Source organism: Engystomops pustulosus, chromosome 3 (genome assembly GCF_040894005.1).
Source record: "Engystomops pustulosus chromosome 3, aEngPut4.maternal, whole genome shotgun sequence".
NCBI classification, from domain to species: domain Eukaryota; kingdom Metazoa; phylum Chordata; class Amphibia; order Anura; family Leptodactylidae; genus Engystomops; species Engystomops pustulosus.
The window spans coordinates 127787824-127802678 of NC_092413.1; the positions used below are offsets into that span (position 1 = coordinate 127787824).

At 42.7% G+C, this 14855-nt stretch overlaps 1 protein-coding gene across 1 annotated transcript in view; it reads right to left on the reverse strand.

Moving 5' to 3' along the window:
• Positions 1-14855, reverse strand: part of LOC140121911 (dynein axonemal heavy chain 5-like) — a 200949-nt gene that overhangs the window by 46738 nt on the left and 139356 nt on the right. The gene's annotated exons all lie outside the window — the stretch shown is intronic.

The window sequence follows — 14855 nt, forward strand, 5'->3', positions numbered from 1 at the left end:
ATGGGGATCAACTAAATTCATTATCAAGGAATTTCATTATCATGAAATAAATCCTAATGGAAGATTAAAGAAAGATAGATTAAAAACCATAATGAATATCGGAAGATATGAGATCTTACCCATATGTGCTGTGAGTCTACCCAGGGGTGGCGGTTCCAGACTCACAGCACACATGGGTAAGATCTCATTTCTTACAATATTCATTATGCTCTTTAATCTTCTACTAGGATTTATTTAATGATATTGAAATTCCTTCATAGTGACTCAGGTTGATCCCCGTGTATTTACAATTTTTATTCAAAATATTTTTCTTAAAGAAGTTGTTCAGGCCTTAAAACCATGAGAATCATACGAATGAGGTAGTAATCCCCCTACTCCAGTGTCACTGCTTCCAGGTCCACCAACCATCTTAGTATCCTGGCATACAGCGATGACTTTCTAACATGGACATATGACGAAGTCTTTGGCAGAATATCATCAATGGAGGCCATAATACTAAACTTGATGGGAAGTGATGATATAGGAAAGACTGGTGTCAAGAAGCTACTTGTTAATCTTTAGGTAAATATTTTTTTTATCCAGACACAAAGCACCTACAAAGTAGATAAGCCATATTTATGGTAGTCGGCATTTCACTTTTCTTAGAAATCTCTCAAAATCCATTGTATGAACATGTAACCATATAGCGTACGCTCCTTCTAAAAGAAGGTGAATTTAGAAATCATCAACACACAAATGACTGAGATGACATGTGGTAAAGTAAATGTTTGTCAATAACTTTAAGATATGACTTTAAGAAATATTCAAAATTTAAAGTGTAAAGCCAAATTATAGACCATTTGAGGATATAGCTTGTGACTGCATTTAAAGTATATTCAAATATCATAAATAGAGATGAGCGAACATACTCGTCCGAGCTTGATGCTCGATCGAGCATTAGTGTACTCGTAACTGCTCGTTGCTCGGACGAGTATTTCGCCCGCTCGAGAAAATGGCAGCTCCCGCCGTTTTGCTTTTTGGCGGCCAGAAACAGAGCCAAATTATAGACCATTTGAGGATATAGCTTGTGACTGCATTTAAAGTATATTCAAATATCATAAATAGAGATGAGCGAACATACTCGTCCGAGCTTGATGCTCGATCGAGCATTAGTGTACTCGTAACTGCTCGTTGCTCGGACGAGTATTTCGCCCGCTCGAGAAAATGGCAGCTCCCGCCGTTTTGCTTTTTGGCGGCCAGAAACAGAGCCAATCACAAGCCAGGAGACTCTGCACTCCACCCAGCATGACGTGGTACCCTTACACGTAGATAGCAGTGGTTGGCTGGCCAGATCAGGTGACCCTGGGATAGACTAGCCGCTGCTCGGATCATTCTCTGTCTGGATGCCGCTAGGGAGAGAGCTGCTGCTGGTCAGGGAAAGCGTTAGGGTGTTCTATTAGCTTACTGTTAGGCAGGAGTGATTCTAAAAGAACCCAACAGCCCTTCTTAGGGCTACAATAACGTTATAATTTTTTTTTTTTTTTATTTGCAGCTAGTACCATATTGTGAGGAATTAGCAGGGGGACTTGCTACCGTTGTGTTTAGCTCTTAGTGACACACATATCCACCTCAAACACCAAAGTGGGAAAATTTATTAGGGGTTTGAGAAGAATTAGGCACAGTCTGCCAGTTTCTTTTTATTTTACGTTTATTGTTTTAATAACTCAGTGTCATCTCATCTTGCATAGTAGTGTGCTGTAATACTTGGCTAGAAAATAGCCATAGGAGAATACAAACGGCTTAATTACGCCTACAGTAGCGTTATATATATTTGATTTCTGGTTGATCTGCTGGTGGCTGTAGTTGTTGCAGTGCATCTACTAGCAAATTGTGAGCAATTTGGAGTCAGACTTGCGACCACTGTGTTTTGCGCTTAGTGACGCACATATCCATCGCAAAGACCGAAGTGGGAAAATTTATTAGGGCCCGGGGTTGTATTTCAATTAGGCACAGTCTGCCATTTCCTTTTTTATTTTACGTTTATTTTTTTCATAACTCAGCGTCATCTCATCTGGCATAGCAGTGTGCTTTCATACTTGGCTATAAAATAGCCATAGCAATAGGATAGCATCGTTTGCTTTTAAAAACTAAAAAACACAAAAAAAAACAAACAAAAAAAAAAAAAGTTAAAAAAAAAATTCAAGTTATAACTCTCATTTTCAAAATGTTTAACCCGAGGGCTAGGGGTAGAGGACGAGGGCGGGGACGTGGGCGTCCAACTACTGCAGGGGTCAGAGGCCGTGGTCCTGGGCGGGGTGAGACACCACCTGCTTATGAGGGAGCAGGGGAACGCCGCAGAGCTACACTCCCTAGGTTCATGTCTGAAGTCCCAAGCCCTTAATGTGCACATCTCCAGATTGCTAAGCCTGGAGATGCTGCCCTATAGGCTAGTAGAGACCGAGGCCTTTCGCAGCCTCATGGCGGCGGCCGCCCCTCGGTATTCGGTCCCCAGCCGCCACTAATTTTCCCGATGTGCCGTCCCAGCCCTGCACCAGCACGTGTCAGACAACATAATCCGTGCCCTGACCAACGCCGTTTCTGACAAGGTCCACCTGACCACAGACACGTGAACGAGTGCTGCCGGGCAGGGCCACTATATATCTCTGACGGCACATTGGGTTAACTTGGTGGAGGCTGTGACCGAGTGTGACCCTGCGGCTGGTCATATACTGCCGACGCCGAGGATTGCGGGGCCTACCTCGGTCCAGGTGTTTGAGGCCTACTATGCCTCCTCCTCCTCCCACCACTCCTCCACCTCCTCCTCCGAACGACCATCCGTGGGCATGGCGCCATCAGTCGGTAGCTCTAGGCACAGCAGCAGTGCCGTCGCTAAGCGACAGCAGGCGGTGCTCAAACTGCTGAGCCTAGGCGATAAAAGGCACACCGCCCAAGAACTATTACAGGGCATCACGGCGCAGACTGATCTGTGGCTGGCACCGCTGAACCTGAAGCCAGGCATGGTTGTGTGTGACAACGGCCGTAACCTGGTGGCGGCTCTGCAACTCGGCAGACTGACACATGTGCCATGCCTGGCCCATGTGTTAAATCTGATAGTTCAGCGTTTCCTCAAGACATACCCCAATCTGTCTGATTTGCTCACGAAGGTGCGCCGCATCTGTGCGCATTTCAGGAAGTCCAGCACAGATGCTGCCACTCTCAGGGCAGCGCAGCGCCGCCTCCAACTGCCCGCTCACCGACTGTTGTGCGACGTGCCCACGAGGTGGAATTCAACACTGACCATGTTATCCAGAGTTTACCAGCAGCGCCGAGCGATTGTAGACTGCCAGATGTCAACTTCCACCAGAACTGGTAGTCAGGTCAGTCAGCTTCCTCAAGTCTACAATGAGGAGTGGACGTGGATGTCTGATATCTGTCAGGTGCTGAGTAACTTTGAGGAGTCAACACAGATAGTCAGTGGCGATGCCGCCATCATCAGCCTCACCATCCCGCTGCTTGGCCTGTTGAAAAACTCTCTGGTCAGCATGAAGTCGGAAGCTTTGCGCTCCTCACAAGAGACGGGGGAAGAAGATTCCCTTGTTGATAGCCAAAGCACCCTTAGGTCTGTTTCTCAGCGCATATCGGAGGAGTCCTTCACTGTTGAGCGTGTATGGGCAGAAGAAGAGGAATTGGAGGAGTTGGAGGAGGAGGAAATGGACAGTCAGGCCAGTGAGGGGAGCGAATTCTTACGCGTTGGTACTCTGGCGCATATGGCAGATTTCATGCTAGGCTGCCTATCCCGTGACCCTCGCGTTCAAAGAATTTATTCCAGCACCGATTACTGGGTGTTCACTCTCCTGGACCCACGGTACAAGCAAAATCTTTCCACTCTCATCCCTGGAGAGGAAAGGAGTGTGAGAATGCATGAATACCAGCAGGCCCTGGTGCACAAGCTGAAACAGTATTTCCCTTCTGACAGCGCTAGCGGCAGAGTGCGTAGTTCTGCGGGACAAGTAGCGAGGGAGAGTAGGCGAGCAGGCAGCTTGTCCAGCACTGGCAAGGGTACGCTTTACAAGGCTTTTGCCAGCTTTATGTCACCCCAGCAAGACACTGTCACCTGTCCCCAGTCTCGGCAGAGTAGGGCTGATCTTTACAGAAAGATGGTGAGGGAGTACGTAGCTGACCATACCATCGTCCTAAATGATCACACAGCTCCCTACAACTACTGGGTTTCAAAGCTGGACATGTGGCACGAACTGGCGCTGTACGCCTTGGAGGTTCTTGCCTGCCCTGCCGCTAGCGTCTTGTCCGAGCGGGTTTTCAGTGCAGCTGGTGGCATCATCACCGATAAGCGTACACGCCTGTCGACTGACAGCGCTGACAGGCTGACGCTTATCAAGATGAATAAAGCATGGATTTCTCCTAATTTCCAATCTCCAGCAGGTGAAGGAAGCTCAACCTGAATAATTTATCCACTCCTCCTCCTCCTCCTCATTTTCCTCCTTCTCCTGCTCTTTGTACAGTAAAGCAGAGGAAACTGGCTATTTTTTGACAGGGTCCACTGGCTCTACCTATAGTACTTTATGCATTTAATTTTTCTGGAGGGCCACCGACCCGGTCCTCTGTTTTAAACAATTTTTGGGAGTGCCACATACAGGCACTCAATCTATTCAATTTTTCTGGAGCTCCACCTACCTGCTCCTCTGGTTTAAAAACTTTTTTGGACTGCCACATACAGGCACTCAATCTATTCCATTTTTCTGGAGGGCCACCTACCTGCTCCTCTGGTTTAAAAACTTTTTTGGACTGCCACATACAGGCACTCAATCTATTCCATTTTTCTGGAGGGCCACCTACCTGCTCCTCTGGTTTGAAAAATTTTTTGGACTGCCACATACAGGCACTATCCAAATTGAATTGTCTCCATAGCAGCCTCCACACGTTGTCTCCATTGCTACCTCCAAAAGTCGTCCATATAGCTGCCTCCATACATCGTCCCTTTATCAAACGAGGTTTGTCAGGCAGAATTTTGGGTTGTTTTCATGGCTTCCACAACAAACTTTTTAACTTTGTCGCCACCCTGCTGTGTAATCCACAAAATATACTGGCAAACTTTTACCATTTACGGATATTATTTCAGCGCTTCTTGCGCATCTGTTTACATTCCCCTCACCCGCCATATCCTAAACTTATAAGAACGCTACTACACTTGATCTTATACAAAAGGTTCTTAGAAGTGCTGTTTGGGGAGTAGCCTAGAGACAGGGGCTTGGATTGGCGAAAGCTCGCCTGGCAGCGGAGCGGCAGCTCCATGCCAAGAACCAACTAACATAGTTTTAACTGCAGCACCTTTAATCTACTACTAGTTCACTGCCTCCATACATGCCCGCCTTATCAAACGTGCTGTGTCAGGCAGAATTTTGGGTTGTTTTCATGGCTTCCACAACCAACTTGTTAACTTTGTCGCCACCCTGCTGTGTAATCCACAAAATATACTGGCAAACTTTTACCATTTATGGATATTATTTCAGCGCTTCTTGCGCATCTGTTTACATCCCCCTCACCCGCCATATCCCAAACTTATAAGAACGCTACTACACTTAACTTGGTGCAGGCTGGGACCGAGTCTGACCCTGGGGCTGGTCATATACTGCCGACGCAGAGGATTGCGGGGCCTACCTCGGTCCAGGTCTCAAAGGCTTACTATACCTCCAAATCCTCCCACCCCTCCTCCACCTCCTCCTCCTCCGAATTACCATCCGTGGGCATGGCGCCATCAGTCGGTAGCTCTAGGCACAGCAGCAGTGCCATCGCTAAGCGACAGCAGGCGGTGCTCAAACTGCTGAGCCTAGGTGATAAAAGGCACACCGCCCAAGAGCTATTGCAGGGCATTCCACATCAAACTTGTTAACTTTGTCGCCACCCTGCTGTGTAAGCCACAAAATATACTGGAAAACTTTTTTCATTTACGGATATTATTTCAGCGCTTCTTGCGCAGATGTTTACATTCCCCTCACCCGCCATATCCCAAACTTATAAGAACGCTACTACACTTGATCTTATCCGAAAGGTTCTTAGAAGTGCTGTTTGGGGAGTAGCCTAGAGACAGGGCCTTGGATTGGCGAAAGCTCGCCTGGCAGCGGAGCGCCAGCTCCATGCCAAGAAACAACTAACATAGTTTTAACTGCAGCACCTTTAATCTACTACTAGTTCACTGCCTCCATACATCGTCCCCTTATCAAACGAGCTGTGTCAGGCAGAATTTTGGATTGTTTTCATGGCTTCCATGTTAACTTTGTCGCCACCCTGCTGTGTAATCCACAAAATATACTGGCAAACTTTTATCATGTACCGATATTATTTGAGCGCTTCTTGCTCACCTCCTTTGGTTCCTCTCTGCTACCCATTGGTTTGAAGCCTGAGTCCATTTAGGGTATGTCGCCATGCCACTCTCTAGCCTTCCGCTGCTGCCGCTGCCTCTGCATGCCGTCCCCTATAGTGTCAGGGTCAATTATTGGATGTTTTAGATGCTATCTAGCTTCATTCTGTCACTCTGTCATGGCCATGCTGTTGCCCATAATTTTGGCATAATGGTGCATTTAAGCAGCCTCAGAGGCATCCATGCATGCTGCCCCTGCTGTTTCCTGTCCATTTCCGTGGTGTTTCCATCCTTTTCTGAGGTTCCCAGGTGTTTGGCCAAGCTTCCCTGTGCAGAGCCTTGGTCCCCTTGAAAAATGCTTGAGTCTCCCATTGACTTCAATGGGGCTCGTTACTCGAAACGAGCACTCGAGCATCGGGAAAAGTTCGTCTCGAATAACGAGTACCCGAGCATTTTAGTGCTCGCTCATCTCTAATCATAAACCCTTTTGGAAATTCAGGATTCAGGATTCAGGAGTTATGAATTAAGCACAGACTACTAGCACCCTCTGCTGCCAGCCTTGTACATTTCACACTGACTAAGCTTACAGTCACCAACTGCTGTGTCTACAAGTTTAAGTAGAGATCTCAGAACTCGATAAAAACGAGGATGGCAACGTTAGTACTACCCAAGAAAGAACTCATGGAAAGGAATATCCAACCCCTCCTACCCTTAGTAAAATTTTGGACGCGGTTTTGCAATGTAGGGGTGATATTAAGGTTCTATCTGTGGAAATTACACATGTGAAGGAGGAACTGTCCCTCCTCCGAGCCAACATGTCCAGCTTGGGACAGCGTCTTGATACAGCAGAAGACCGCATCTCGGATGTTGAAGATAAATTATCCAAAATAGAGGCTGAGTCAAAATCTCTTAAAACAGAATTAAAGGAGCATAAAAAAAAAGATAGTTGATTTAGAAAATAGATCCCGTCGTTCAAACATTCGCTGTGTGGGTTTTCCAGAAAAATCAGAAGGTGACACAATATCCTTCCTTAACCCCTTCCCGACATTTGACGTAATAGTACTGCATCGCGGGAGGTGCGTTCCCGCAAAATGCAGTACTATTACGTCATGCTTCTGGCACCGGCTCCTAAACGGAGCCGGCGCCAGAAGCTGCAGGTGTCAGCTATATATTATAGCTGACACCTGCCTCTAACAGAAATCTCCGATCGCGGGTGTTAACCCCTGACACGCCGCGGTCGCGCTGACCGCGGCGTGCTAGGGGCATTTGAGAAGAATCGGGCCCCCCCGCGGCGCTTACCGGGGGGGTCCGCTGCTCCGATCGCAGCCACGGGACTGCCGGTGCCCGGGGCTGCGTGATCCTCCTCTGTGTGCCGGGTCCCTGCCTTCTGACAGGACCCGGCTGTAACACACTGAGCATGCGCAACATGTGTTACATTACACAGTGTAATACATCTGTATTACACTGTGTAATGTGAAGAAGAGCTTGAACAAGTGATCAGTGGATCACTTGTTCAAGCTAACCTGTAAAAGTTAATAAAGAATGTTAAAAACATTACATAAAATAATTTTTTAATAAAAATAATTAAATAAAGTTAAAGTCCCCTAAACCCAAAAAACCACAAAATTGCCAAAAAACTTCACATATTTGGTATCGCCGCGTCCGTAACAATATGTACAATAACTCAGAACCATTATTGGACCCGCTCGGTGAACTCCGTAAAAACAAAACCCGAAAAATACGCCAAAAATGTACATTTATCATAAAATCTCTACACAAAAATGTTCTAAAAAGTGATCAAAAAAAGTTATGTGCGCAAAAATTGTACCACTGAAAAGAACAACTCAACACGTAAAAAATAAGTGCTAAACTAGCTCTGTCAACCAAAAAATATTAATGTTACGTCTCCGAAAAGATGGCAATGCAAAAACAAATGAGATTTCCTCTATATTAGTTTTTATCCAGTGAAATTGTAAAAATAAATTAAAAACTATATAAATGAGGTATCAACGTAATCGTAGTGACCTATAGAATAAAGATAATATAGTATTTTTAGTGTACGGTGTACTACCCCCAAAAAATCTGAAAAGAAAGTAAACCAAAATTAACAATTTTCTTTTCACCCATACATTCAAGAGTTAATAAAATCTCAACAATAAGCTAATGACCCACTAAAATGAAGTATTTGTAAAGTGCATCTCATGTCACAAAAAATAAGCCCTTTTATGTCCAAATTGACAAAAAAATTAAGATTGTATAGCCAATAAAAAGTGACAATGCATAATCTGCTCTGAATGGCACAGCTTCCCTTCGCTGCCCTGGCGTGTGCCCATACAAAAGGTTACCACCACATATGGGGTATTATTATACACGGAAGAGATTGGGTATCAAATTTTGTGGAGCGTTTTGGTATTTTATCCACTGAGAATTTGTACATTTTTTGAAAAACACATTAATTTAGCCAAAAAAATTTTACTTTCAAAATTGCAAAATTGGAGAATTTATGGGGTTTTACTATATTTAGGCCTCTCAAAGTGATTTGAAACCTGAGCAGGTCCCTCAATAGCAGGATTTTGCGTTTTTTATGAAATTGTGAAAAATCGCACCAAAAGTTCAAAGGCCCATAACATCCTACAAAAATAAGAGTATGCATAAAAAACCATGTCCACATAAATTAGACATTTGGAAAAAGTAGAACATTTTGAAGTTCGAAAATCAAGAATTTTTCCAAATTTTCACCAAATATCTGATTTTCTCTTAAATAAATGCAAAACATACCACCAAAATTTTTCAACTAACCTGAAGTACAATGTGTCATGAGAAAACAATTTTAAAATCACTTGGATATGTTAAAGCGTTCCGAAGTTATAACCACTTATAGTGACACAGGGCAGATTTGAAAAAATGGGCCGTGTCAGGAAGGTGAAAAGTGGCTTCAGCGTTAAGGGGTTAAAGAATGGTTGAAAAAAACCCTAGGTTCAGATATTTCCTCTTTCCCGAATTATATTGAGAGGGCCCATAGAGTACCTAGTCGTAACACCATTCCCGGTGGATTGTCCCGTCCCATACTTATAAAACTGTTTTCCTCCAGAGACAGGGACTTAATTATGTCCCGAGCACAGGAAAAGGGAAAAATAGAATTTAATGGCCAAACTATTTCCGGATTTTGCATTGGAAACAAGAATTTGCTGCTTATAGGTGATTTTAACACTATTTTGGATCTAAATTTGGACGTAGCCCATGTAGGCTTAGGCAAGCACTCATACCACAACCCTCACGTTTTAAAGAATATAGTTGACACCTTTGGGTGGTACGAGATTTGGCGGGAAATAAATAAAGATAAAAGGATATTTTCTTATTATTCTAAAACCCACAATGCATTTTCTTGCTTAGATATGGCATTTACTAATATAAATACACTTAAAATATGCACTAATTGTAAATATGGAATTAGAGGTGTCTCTGATCACGCCCCCTTGGTTTGTAATATATCCAGTGGGAAAAGGGTAAATAATGGTTGGTTTAGAATTTCTCCGTCATGGATTGACACTTTAGGAAAGAGTGATTGGGTGGAAACACATATTAAGGAATTTTCACGCTAAATGAAGGGAAATCCTCGGTGGACCTGGTTTGGGATACAGCCAAGTCCTTTTTTAGGGGTACATTTAAGGCCCAAATTCTTAGATACAAAAAGGATATGAATGACAATTTAAGGGAACTTGAAAATAAAATTCACATGTTTGAAGAAAAATACCTGACTGACCCATTGGATCAAAATAGACTGAACTGGGAAGAGGCACAAAATCTTTTAGTTGATTTAGTCCAACATCAGGCAAATAGGAAAATTACTACAGAAGCTAGGCGTGGGTACATCAAAGCAAATATTCCAGGGAAAATGTTAGCTAACTTGATCAAAGAGGATAGAAAACGTACCATCATTAGGACTATAGAAAAACCAGGAAGGGGGTCCCTCCACCAGACGGAAGATATTTTAGAAGCCTTTGTGGACTATTATGCGGAGCTCCTTAAATCAAAAAGTACACTTTCATCGGCTGAGATAGCTCAATATATTGCTCAGGTTCCGTTGCCTTCTCTATCTGTTCAAGAAAGAATACTGCTTGATTCCCCAATTTGTTATGAGGAGTTAGAGGAGGTTTTGGTCTGGAATTATATGTTGTTTATAAGGATGTACCTATTAATCACCTCTTAGAGGTATGGAATCACTCTCTGGATAAGGGGTCCCTCCCTCTATGAGGGAAGCCTTAATAACTTTGATACCTAAAGCTGGGAAGGACAGTACTAAACTTGAATCCTACCGCCCCCAATATCCCTGATCAACACTGATAATAAGCTTCTTGCCAAAAATTTGGCTGAACGACTTAAGAAATGTATTAGGAGTGAGGTCCATGTGGATCAAAGGGGATTTATGCCCGGGTGCTCCACAATGGATAATCTCAGAAGGCTGTTTTTGAATATTCAATCGGTAGTATCTAACCCGGGGGAACGTACTATCTTAATGTTAGATGCGTCAAAAGCTTTTGACACGTTAGAATGGGACTATATATGGTTAACCCTGGAAGCCATGGGTTTTGGTGATAGATTTATAGCATTGGTAAAATTATTATATAACGACGCCTCAGCAAGGATTCTAGTTAATGGGGAGATTTCAAGGGAGTTGAAATTGAGCAGAGGCCCTAGACAGGGCTGTCCATTATTGCCACTATTGTTTGCTATAGCCTTAGAGGCCCTGGCTTGTAGGATTCGTCAGTCATGAGATATTTTAGGTTTTAGGTATGGTGAGACTCATGAAAAAATATTATACGCAGACGACATCCTGCTTTTTTGTGGTTCGCATGAAACCATCTCAAGAGTCTTTACAGTTTTCTCCGAGTTTGGGAAGCGATCTGGACTAATGATAAACTGGCAGAAGTCTGCCTGCCTCCCAATAGAACCTCTAGGTGGTTTCATGCCTAGGGATATAGAGATTTTGGCACCGGATGGCTCTATAGACTACCTGGGGATAAAAATCTCAGCGGATGTACTTAGATTTAATGAGCTTAATATCATACCGTTATTAGGACACATCAGAAAGAAAATTAAAATCTGGAAAAAATTACCTCTTAACCTGTTGGGTAGAATTGCTTTGATTAAAATGCAACTACTTCCAAAAATTCTGTATATACTCTCTGCATCCCCTATCTGGATCCCTCAGAGGACTTTCAAGATAATTGAGAGTCTTTTTAGGGAATTGGTATGGAGGGGAAGACAACCTCGTATTAAGCTGGAGGTCCTAATGCCCCCAATAGAAAAGGGAGGTTATGGACTTCCAGATCTGAAAATTTATTTTTTAATTGTACAACTGAAAATACTTCTGACATGGGACTCCTTACCTTTGGCGGAATCACATTCCAGGTTATTATGGACTGATGAGGGCACAATGAAGTTGAATATACTAGAAATACTGGAGACTGGTATATGGGATGGGCAAAATAAAAAGAAATCTCTTCCAACCCTTTCCCTTATGTCGCTGGTGTGGAGAGAGATAAAATCCCTTTGGAAATTGGTAGATCTACTTCCATTTACCCCTATATGGAAGAACTTGAACCTGGGGGTTCCCGGGGTTTTGGCCCCACCCTGGATTGCAAGAGGGGTTATATATATATATACACCAAATAATTAGGAGTGGTAAGATTAAGCCCTTTTCTGCAATTCAAGAAGAATTTGGGATCACCCAGGTTTGTTATTTCGCCTATTTATAATTGGCTCACTGGTGGTCCACTTATAATAAGGCAGTGATGGAATGGGATAGTTTGCCCCCTGTGATAAATATAATATGGGCCTCAATTAATGAAAAAATTAATAACAAAAAACTTTATAACATGTTAGTATTACAAAAACATTACAGGTACGCTAATAGAGTGGCGGAAAAATGGGTGGAGGAAGTGGGAATTCTGGAGGACCAGGCGTGGTCAAAAATGTGTAGAGACATCTGTAAAATACTTAAAATCCCATCTCATCGACTGGCCCAACTGTCCATTCTCCAAAGAAAATACTATACACCAAAAAAAATGTCCCAATTCTCTGGAGAAAAGGTTTGCTGTAAAAGATGTGGTAAAGAAAAAACTGATGACCCTCTGGTTCTGCCCGTCTATTGAAAATTACTGGAAAGAAGTTATTAGTTTGATGTCATACAGTCCGCCATACAGTGCATAATACCGTATTCAGGATGATGACATACAGCCTGCCATGCAGTGCACAATACAGCATGATGTCATACACCCCACCGTACAGTGCACAATACAGCATACAGCAAGATGTCATACAGCCTGCCATACAGTGCACAATACAGTTTGATGTCATACAGTCCGCCATACAGTGCATAATACAGTATTCAGGATGAAGACATACAGCCTGCCATGCAGTGCACAATACGCCATTCATATGATGTCTTAAAGTCCGCCATACAGTGCACAATACAGCATGACATTGTACAGCCCGCCATACAGTGCAGCAATCAGTATCCATCCATCAGGCTGACCATCATACAGTGCACAACACAGGAATCATGATGCCGTACTACCACCACATGGTACCCTGAATGTTTATAAAACCTAAAACTTTCAATTTTTGTGTGAACGGCCATATTAAGCATTCACAGTGATGTAAAGCTACCACTGTGACCCATGCTGTTGGAAGTGTTGATGTGTTGCAGAAATGCACCCCTTGGCCTTATAAAGCATAGTATTGAAGCCTTAGCAGGGGGATCCCATCAAAACAGTACTAAGGTTTCGATACATCATGCAAACCTAGGTGAGATTACTATTAATGTGAATAGGAACCTGTTAATAGGAAGATTTAGGACACTAAGCCATCCACAGGTCCTTTTGGGGTCTCAAATGGACATATATATCTTCCTTCTGGGCCTACAACAAGAACTAATTTATATACTTACCTTGATCTAGATCTCTGAGTGCATGTGTCGTATGTAAGTCATAGGAAGCTCTAGAGATGAGTTTGATGCACTTCATCAGACTCATCTCTAGGTAGGTTTAACGGGCACAGATAGAAACATAGCATAGTAATTTGGGGCATTAAACCAAAGATCCACAAGGACCAGTAGTTGGTTTAGTGTCACAAATGGCCCCCATAGGTTTTCTTTAAATAGAAGATTGAATGTAAACTCTATGTAACCTTCAGAATATCAAGTATTTGATCATGGTACAAGTATTTGATGTTATCATTAAGTAAAAAGAAATATATTTCTAACTGGAATGTCTTTTTCATGACCCCTTATAGGTCTCAACGTGGCTGAGTAATTGATGATTTAGCTGCAGCAAACATTAACAGCGAAACAATGACTTTTTGTTTGGACAAGGATTAATGTGGTCTGTGTTTGTGACTAATAAGCTAATAGCACTGAGTTGGCCTTTTATCTGTGCTGTAATTATACCATGATTGTACATAGCAGACACTGATAAATACTATGGCAACACAGTGCAATCATTTCTCAGGTGATTGTTCAGTTTAGAGAGTCAGCGAGACTGCAATAAAGAAGATAATTATGATAATTAAGGATAATTGTAATGAACTCTTTAGCATTAGCACACGCTCCGATAGAGTTAATATTACACAATGCTTTCTGTTACCTCCAAGTGTCTCACAAATGAAGCCATGGTTCAGTACTACACGAATCATTCTGAAAATATGTGATCATTGATTGAAATATTAATTAAATTTTGAAAACAAATTCAGAATGAAATTGTATCTCTAGCAACGAATCACAACTCTGAATGCTTTTACATGTAAAGCCTTTCCATTCATAATTCAGGCATTTGTGCTGTAGGCCTCCTAATGGGAAGCAGTATTCTCTGCTATACTTTAAGCGCTACAGAATTTGATGGCGATATCTATAAAAAGATTATTATTATTACTATATTATCAAGCCAGGGATCTGTTTAAAACCTTCATAACCAAAGACCCAAAATACAAAATACACCCAAAGTAAATATTTAATTAAAACTATAATTAAAAATCATTGCCCTTATCCCTGAATGGTTCCTTTTCATGGCTGCAATTTTATAAAATCAGTAAACTTATATGCGACTCACCTGATGTGAGTCCAATGATAATAATGGGTTCCTGAATATACAGATGTATTACTGCACTGCTATAGTTCTCTGTTTCTGATTGACAGGTCTCATTACAAATAGGTTGCTGGAACTAGCACATAGGGACTGACAACCAATATTAAAATACAGACATATATAGCTCCATTTACTTTCACCTTCAGGGGCAGTAGGAAGTTGAGAGATACACACACAGACAGTGGTTGTGACTCAACACACATAGTAAAATGCTCTTTCAGAAAGGTAGGGGCTTAGAGAAACCTGGCTATGTGAAGAGAAATCCACCTCAAGTTGCCTTTAGGAATCCTCTTCTGAGAGTCACATGATCATGAGAAGGGCTGGGTTAGCAGTGTCAGTGAGTAGGTGGGGTATAC